At 43.5% G+C, this 8,713-nt stretch overlaps 1 protein-coding gene across 5 annotated transcripts in view; it reads right to left on the bottom strand.

Moving 5' to 3' along the window:
- Positions 1 to 8,161, bottom strand: part of CDH8 (cadherin 8) — a 394,777-nt gene extending 386,616 nt beyond the window's left edge. For 3 of the 5 annotated variants that reach the window (XM_008985982.5, XM_035282357.3, XM_002761039.6), the window contains exon 1: positions 7,804 to 8,161. The gene's annotated coding sequence lies outside the window, so the exon portion shown is untranslated. Of the gene's footprint in view, positions 1 to 4,574; positions 4,646 to 7,803 lie in introns of all 5 variants that reach the window. The other 2 variants (XM_078358200.1, XM_035282356.3) reach the window with 1 other exon arrangement.
- Positions 8,162 to 8,713: the final 552 nt, after the last annotated feature.

The following is an 8,713-nucleotide window of genomic DNA, read 5'->3' on the forward strand; positions in this document are numbered from 1 at the left end:
TTGCAAAAATCAGTATATAAATGCCTCTCCTCCTCCTTTCCCAAGATGGAGTCAGAAGTTTGTTCTTCACATAGAAATTTTTCTGTTATAAAAATTTTGAATGGGGTGACTAAGCCAGTGACAAAGACAAAAAAGTCAAAACGAAATCTCTTTTCTAGTGTTGTAGAACCAGATCTTTGCTTAGAAAACTTTCTTGGAACCATCAGTTTAGTTCAGATATTAAGAATAATGTTCTTCTGTTGGGCTTTTTAAAGGCATAACGGTGTTGAGATCATCCTAAAAAGATAATCAATCCCACAACTCCCTTGCCAATTATGGACACAGTGGTTCCAGAAAGTCAATTCTCAACTCTAATTTAAATCCCTCCTCTATTTAAAAGTTATATCCTTTGCAGTCTTTAAATCATATGTTCAAAATTGAATACCCAAAGACCTACTGACAACATTTTGTGCAGGTCCTTTAAATCACAGAAATTAATCAGAATCAATCTGATTCTTATCAACTTTGTAATACAGCCAAGCTGTGGAAAGTCCCATGAGATAGTTGTTTAGAGCATTAACTCTAGAGTCAGATAGAAGTAGTTTGAATCGGGCCGGGCGCTGTGGCTCAAGCCTGTAATCCCAGCACTTTGGGAGGCCGAGGCGGGTGGATCCCGAGCTCAAGAGATCGAGACCATCCTGGTCAACATGGTGAAACCCCGTCTCTACTAAAAATACAAAAAAATTAGCTGGGCATGGTGGCGCGTGCCTGTAATCCCAGCTACTCAGGAGGCTGAGGCAGGAGAATTGCCTGAACCCAGGAGGCGGAGGTTGCGGTGAGCCGAGATCGCGCCATTGCACTCCAGCCTGGGTAACAAGAGCAAAACTCCGTCTTAAAAAAAAAAAAAGAAGTAGTTTGAATCACAGCTCTGTTGCTCATGAAATAAGTGACCTCGCACATTTATCTTATTTGTGGCAGGTGAAAAAACTGATGCTCTGTGTTTAATACTACCTACTTTGAAAGATTGAGAAAAAAATAAATAAGGTATTTTAAACTATTTGTCAACGTAGCAACTATAGTAACTATTCACTGAATAATTCAAGTGCTTAACAAAAAATGCTAACTAATTTTTAAAAATTATTTTATTGCAATCTTATGCTGCATATGTACATCAGTGGGGAAAATTCCAGTGTTCTACATAGACAGGTAATAAATAAAATAACTTTTTTCAGCTCTTGATTTATAAAACAAAAATGGCATGAGCCAGGATGGGTATAAGTAAAATAGAGTTTTAGAAATACCTTTCCCTCCCCACAACTAACATAAAATTAAAGCAATGCCTTTAAGTAGTTTTATTAAGCCTCAAAAGGGCTGCATTTTTACTGTCCAGAACCAACCACATATTTCCTTCCCATAGAAGACATGACATTGTCCATCACTATTTTCTGCTGAGGGCAGAGTACAAGCACTACATGTTCATGAGTGAACTATTCTTTCCAATCAAACTGTAGCCACTCATTTAAAATCATTGCCTGGTACACCTCTTTTACAAGATAAATTCCATTGCACTTCATAATCATCTACGTTCTTGTGAGGACAGCACAAGTGGAAAGTCTATATTAATTCCAAGATGAAGCCAAGGTGATAGCTATATATTACTTAAAGAGAGCTCAGAGAAGATAATGCTAAACAGAGATTGTAACAAACTTTTTCTATTTATTTCAAGAAACTTTAGCACTACTGATGATAGAAATTAGATTTCTCACTTAATAAATGTGGAAATGGTTAAAATCACCTACATCATATAAAGGGGCTTCAGAGTCTGTTATACTGAAATTGAAATGCAGCCAACAAGCCCAGTGTAAGTCATCCAGATTCTGTCAATTAGAGTACACTGTGTTAGTAACCATGCTAACAAGTGGACCTTACTGTCACTCTATCATGTTTCTAAAACTTTATAGATTAATAACCACTCACTGACACTTAACATGAACTACAGACACAGGTGATGGATGAGTAGACACTCAGATAGGAAGCAATTATTTGACAAAAAATACTATTGAGTTATGACCCAAATGTATACTTTATGAAAATCAAGGGAATTGCTTATGCAGATTCCAAAGCATGTACACAATCTTCAGCTACTACAGTTTAGCAACACTCAAAGGCAAGAGAAGACGTGTGTTTTACCACTCTGATCAAAATAAGTATGAATTATTTGTTTTTTCTTAAATTTTTCTGAGCATCTCCATGTTGAAGATGGGAATAGGTAGACACAAATTTAAACTCTGTTTGTAAAGCTCAAACAGCAGCAGACTAATAAAGAAGGAAATGTGCCTTTGTACTTTTTAAATCAAACTTTGGAGACAAGTCTTCTTACATAAAACGGAAATAATTCCCTTGTGATATTTATATCACTTTTCCATCTACTTCTTTTATATCATTTGTGCCACATCTAGAATCAAGTAATCATATTTTATTCATTAATCTATCTAGAGAGAAAAAAGGCATGGAAAATATTGTTCTGACTGCAAATAAAACATAAATATACTGTAATATTTTCACTTGATGTACATAAAGAAGATTAACAGGATTCCATTTAAAATTCCTTTGTAATATATTCAATATGCCTAAAATATCAATAAACACATCCACAAAAGCACCTTATCATGGCATACTATTTTTCCCTGTGTATATATGTGAGGGCCAGGTATCCTCTTGATTAATACAGAAGAGTATGAAATTGACTTTGAAAACACCCAGAGTTGCAACTCACATGAGGGTAAGGTGAACTGTTCAGTTCAAATACAAAAATATACTAAAGAAAAAGAAAGGAGGGCAGGAGGGAGAGAGGAAGTCAATCAATCCTCAGTTATTTTTTATACATTCTCAGCAATGTTCAGACATTGAATCACCCATGCAGCAACTCCTCAATTAGTGCATTTTTTTTGCCAATAAAATACAACTTTGCATTACATAATACTTTAATAGCATTTTTTGTTGCAAGTCTAGTCTTGGAGGCATTCTACTTTTACAAAGCTGAATTATGTCATATTTTATATTCCCATATCATTTAAAAAACGATTTTGAGGGGGTAAAAATAATGCTTTGTGGAACAGGAGTATAGGGTGCAGGGCATAGTCTTCGCTAATTTGTTATTGCATTAAATAAATGTTTACTGAGCATTAACTTGGTGCTTAGTGCTGAACTATTATCTATCATTCTAGCATTTGCAATTTTCTTTGGCAGTGGGGGCAGAGAAAGAAAAGTGAAGGTTTCAAATACAAATATTATTCATTTATGATACTTTCCAAAGAGGTACAGAAAATCACATCTATATTTCTCTACCCACTAAGAGAAGTTAAAACACACACACACACACACACACATACACACACACACACCATCTAAGCAAGAGGATGGATATTGTTTATGATAGGGAATAGCACATGACATTTAAAACTCAGGAAATAAAGCTTAAAACTTGATAAGAAAAAAAAAACAACAGTATTGGCCCCAGTGCCTTGCCATGAAGAAGCAACAGAGATTTAGTTAGCAGCAACATATGGCAGAAAGAGCTAAATGGCATCCCTTGAACTTATTTCTTTTCTGACCTTTTGAAGTTGCCAGGTTCAACTAATTTTCTCTTCACGGTTACATGTAAAGCAGGTTCCAGAGACAGGAACCAACAGTTCAGCAGAAATAGATTAGCATCACAACTTTCCATAAGAATGAAATGAGAAAGCACTAATAGCCCTTTGGTTAATTAAACCCTGCTATATCGGATGATGGCCTTTGTCCATCAAAAAAATTGTTCTATTTCATAAATATACATGTATTGGATGCTGGAGGGAAATTCTCAGCACCACAGATAACATTTTTTGAAAGATTGATCAATATACAAATAAGAGTAGCTAGAAAGGCAAATCAAATAATCTAAGGCAGATGAAATGGCAAAGGGAACATGATAAAAATCTCAGACTTGAACCAATAAATGAGTAAGTTATCTGGGCACATTTTCAAGAAGCATGCTGTGTGTGTGTGTGTGTGTGTGTGTGTTACGTGCATGTGTGTGTGTGCACATAATACAGAGCAACAAGAATTAGCATTGGTTTATCTACCCACCCCATGAGAGATGTAAAACACACCAAAGTTTGGAGATTTTTCTAAATTAAAAAACAAAGTTAGACCATTTCCTCTGTGAATGCCAATAGTGCTGAAAACAAAAAGAAAACTGTCCCCACCAGCTGCACTGAATGATTTTGTAACAAATACAAATGACTGAAACCAGTATCAGCAGCACCACTGAGCAGAATATTTTCAAAAAGAAGTCTTCAGACCTTAAATTGCACCTATGACAGAAAGGCTTCTCCAATTATGCTTGTCCCTTGATTTACCAGACACAAAAGTTTGCTGATGGACCAGAAAAGGGTGGCTGGAAATATAAATAGAATGTCACTTTACCGATTGAAAGCCTTTGGTTTTGCATGGGAAATCTGCTCAAATTGGAATGTTGATAAGCCATGAGGTATGCCACCTTGAGCAGAAAAATAACAAAGATTGTCTTTTTTTTAAAAAAGCATTAATTTACTTACATTGATAAGGTTTTCTGAACAGTTGTTGAAGTGTGGATTCGAACTTTTCAATATGTGCATGTTCTTTTTCCCTACAAATAAACAATGAAAGGAACTTGGAAAGCAAAGCCCAGAGGTACAATTTCTTGAATAGAATCATTATAGTCTCATTCTTCGGAGTTTCTTTGCTTTGTTCCAACAATCTGTTCCTCCTGCCTAACAAGGAGTATCAGACCTTTGAGTACATTCACATCAGTCTTTACAAATGCCTTCTCAAGTGGTCTCCTCCATCCGGCTGAGCATGTTTCATGGGCTGTTTGTTTGTTTTGTTTAACATCGATCATGCTGCCATTGGCTACTTAGATTGTATTCAGTGCTAATTGAGGGGTTGCTATAAATGAATACTGTGTTGACCACAGTTCTACATAATACCCAAATAAAGTTGTTTTCCAGGGTAAAGGATTCCTTCCCTTCAGAGTTGGTATGTGTACAGCAGGCAAATGGAACTGGTATTCTAGTGAGGGCTGCTGTAAAATTGTCTGTTCTTCAGCTAAATTCATACAGCTTCAAGAACTTAAGAAATGCATCCTACACACCAGAAATGCAGCCAAAAAATGTTAGAGTCTTGAGTGCAGAGATTTACCCATCTTGGGAGCTTGAAGAGACTGTAAATTATACAGCAGAAACATTGATTTCTAATAGCAATAATAATTAGTAATGTAAGATCCAACTTGCAGGGGGACTACATTAAAAAGTTTGAATGACAGCATTACAGCAAAAATTTCAGAGCACACTAGCCAGTGCCTCTAAAACATTTGGCCTATTTGTGATGGTCAGGGGATAACTTGACATTCACCTGGGGGGTGTGGGGATCAGATTGAGAAAGGCAAACAGCCACTGAAGGGCTCTGAATGAAGCAGTCCCCAGAGTTGCTAGGAAGACTCCCCTCTTTATTTTCAAAAGGGATTTTCCTCAACTCCTCACCCTCTTCAGAGTCGGGGAAGGGGGGGAGGAATCAAAGGTGATTTAAAATACTGCCACTGCTCCAGCATGAAATGACTATGTAACAGCGAGCTTCAAATCTGCTAAAGCAGAATTACAGAATATTGTTATCAGAATTATTATTTAATAAGGGGGATGGCTCTAGAATTTATTCCAGCCAAGGAGCTCGGGGAAGTAAAAAAAAAAAAAAAAAAAAAAAAAAAAAAACATGTCTGGACTTGATTACGGAGAACTCCCTTTAAATCGAGGGTGGGGGGCGGGGGGGATGTAACCCTAAGAGAACATCCTTCAAAGGTATCACTTCTCTCGGTAAAAGAACCCCAGTCCTAGTCCCCACCTCATACTTCTCTCTCAAATACACACACACACACACACACACACACACACACACGAAGAAATCCCTGCAACGCTGGACACAGCTGCTGCGAAGCAATATCTAGGCAGGGATTTTAGTGGTATTTAGCATGAACGACAGGGCTCACTTTGCATGCAGTGAGCTGCAGCAGCGAGGCTGAATGGATGGAAAATCCCACTTTCTAATCTTACATAAACATCATTCCCACATATAGTTTTCCAGTTGAAAAGCGCCTATAATGAAGCCGGAGGTGACAGCCCAGGGAGGGTTTTTAACCATTGAGATGGCTGTCAGGAGTGCCGTAAAGACGACAGGAGCTTCAAAAGGGCCCCAGCCAACCCCCATCCCTCCTATCTGCTTCGCGATAGTGCCGGATGCGAGAGGACAGTACCCTCGCATACCTTCCCTAGCGTCTCCCCGTTCCCATTGTCAGCCCACAAATACCGTGACTTAGGGTGAAAGAAAGAAGCTGATCTGATTAGCAGCTCGGGCGCGCTAAGGGATTGCCGGATCATGCCTCCTAAGGAGGAAACTCTTGTGGAATCTTCAGGAAAGGGTGGTAAAGTTGAAAGGACCTTTTCTCCCTCCCGCTGTCTTGGTGATAAGCTCTATCGTTTAATTGGAGCTGAAGTGAGCAGCTACCAGCCTGATTTTTCATTACGGACTAATGTGCGTTTGCAACAATAAACAATTAATGTTGTTTGATTTTTTTACATTCAGCAACCCAAGCAAACAGCTGCCATCTCCGCTCGTGGAGACAAACGGCTAGTCCTTGACGTGCCGCCGGCTTAGTGCCTGCAGCGGAAGGGTCAACCGCAAGGAAACTTTGAGGATTCCGCCAGATTGGGTTGGGGGAGGCTCTCGTGTCGGGGAGGAAGAAGCGGAGGAAATTGTGGATACCTGTTGGCATCAGCGTTGGCGGCGACAGGTTTTTACTGTTTTCTAGCCTTGGCTGGAGCCTGGGAGAACGGGAGTAGGTCCCTTATGAACCTGTTACGTACTGGCAGAACCCAGGCAAGAGCTTTTTTTCCTCCGGTCCTGCGAGGGGCGTGACGAGCCCCCCAGGGGTTCTCGGAGGAGAAGCCGTCAGATCACAGAAAGCTCAGCTCTAGGTTCAGCGGTCCCTAGCATAGGGGCTACGGAGTCCTCGACTCAGGGGGGCCTCCGTGCGTGCAATCTCTCGAGCTTGGGGAAGACAGTGCATGGGGGTCCTGCAGGGGTTCTGGGCAGCGTCTTGGCGAGGGCAGAGCCTCGGGGCGGCTCCGGAGCCCGGCAAGTTTGCAGCGGGCACCGCGCCTCGCAGAGCTGAAGCTGCCACTTGTGGGAAAGCCTCGCGCTGGGGCTTTCGCAGCTGAGTCTTAGCCCGCAGCCCTTCTGCGGGGGTCGCCCTCCCTTGCCTGGGAGAAGAGGCGGTGCAGAAACCCAGCGATAGGACACTCGGGCTCCCTCGCCTCCTTTTTTTCTCTGGCTTGCACCCTCCGCACAGCGGGCGGCGGGTGCTTCCCATTCACCGCACGGACCCCGCAGTGAAGGCGCGCCGCTACAGCCGCGCCTGCCCGCGTTGGGAGGAGGCGAAATAGCCGGGTACCCGCAGGGAAGGAAACTGGCAGGAAAACTGGAGGGGCACAGCCTAGAGCTTGCTACTCTCCAGGATCTGTTGTCAGAGCAGTTTGCAAAAACAGTCAGGCAAAACCCTGAGGCGTACGCATCACCCACGGATATCGCGAAAGGCACAGTTTAGCCCCGAGCCTGTGGTAGGAACCCGCATCCAACATCTGAGAGGCAGGAGGCGCGCAAGGAGTCCGAAGGGGCATGGAAATTCCTAAAAGAAACGATCCGTTCTGGATCGTCGGGACAGAGAGAAAAACCGGGGTGGGTTGACGGAACACTTACTCTTGCCGGGCCCTGCGGTGGCGATGTCAAGCCTCCTGGTTCACAAATGGCTGGAGGGGCTCGGGGTCAGCTCTCGAGGGCAGCAAGTGCCGACCGGTCCCTGCGCGCTGGGCAGGCGCCTCCGGATTCCGTTCATGCCTCTCGGAGCTGCAGGGCTTGGTGCTGAGACGCGGGGCGGGCGCGCTGGTCTCTGGGTGTCTGCAGCCCAAAGTGCAGCTGGTGGCTTGATGCTACCATCTACGCACAAACCGGCGGCGGCGGCGGAGCTTGGAGAAAGCAGGGAGATTCCAAATAAATCCACTAATTCTGGGCTGAGCGCTCCGGCGTGCGAGCCCGCCTGCCTGCCAAATGTAACTGTGAAGTGATGTGGAAAAGTGAGCCGGGTGCCTCCCCTGACGGATCTCATTGGGCAGAGCGCAGAGGCAGGTCTACCACTTGGAAATTCATGCAAGCAATCCCCCTCCCCGCCCCCTCCCCGCCTTCCCCCTTCACTCTCCTGCGCTGGCTCGCTCGTTCTCTTTCCCCCTACCCAAGTGGGCGCACAACTTTTCGCTCCTCGCTCCCGATCACGCCCCGCGCGTCTCCGCCGCCAGAGCCACGGGGTGAAGATGCGCCCTTCCGTGCTGTGCGCGCAGCCGGCAGAGGGCCGAGCTCCGGCATAAGGGGGCTGGCAGACCATAACAGCCTGCGGAGGAGGTACCCGCGAGCTTTCTCTCTAAAGGTCTCACCTGAGCCCTGGGACTGGCGTTATCTTGAAAAGCGTCTCAGTGACCCGCAGCTATTTTCCGTAGGAGAAAGTGGACGCGACAGGGCAAAGGGTTGCACGTGGGCAGCTTACCTCCTCTTTATTCCAGGGGCCTCTTGCATGCAGAATAGGATGATTGTGAGACCCCTGCCTGCAACTCAGACG

Source organism: Callithrix jacchus, chromosome 20 (assembly GCF_049354715.1).
Source record: "Callithrix jacchus isolate 240 chromosome 20, calJac240_pri, whole genome shotgun sequence".
Classification (NCBI taxonomy): domain Eukaryota; kingdom Metazoa; phylum Chordata; class Mammalia; order Primates; family Cebidae; genus Callithrix; species Callithrix jacchus.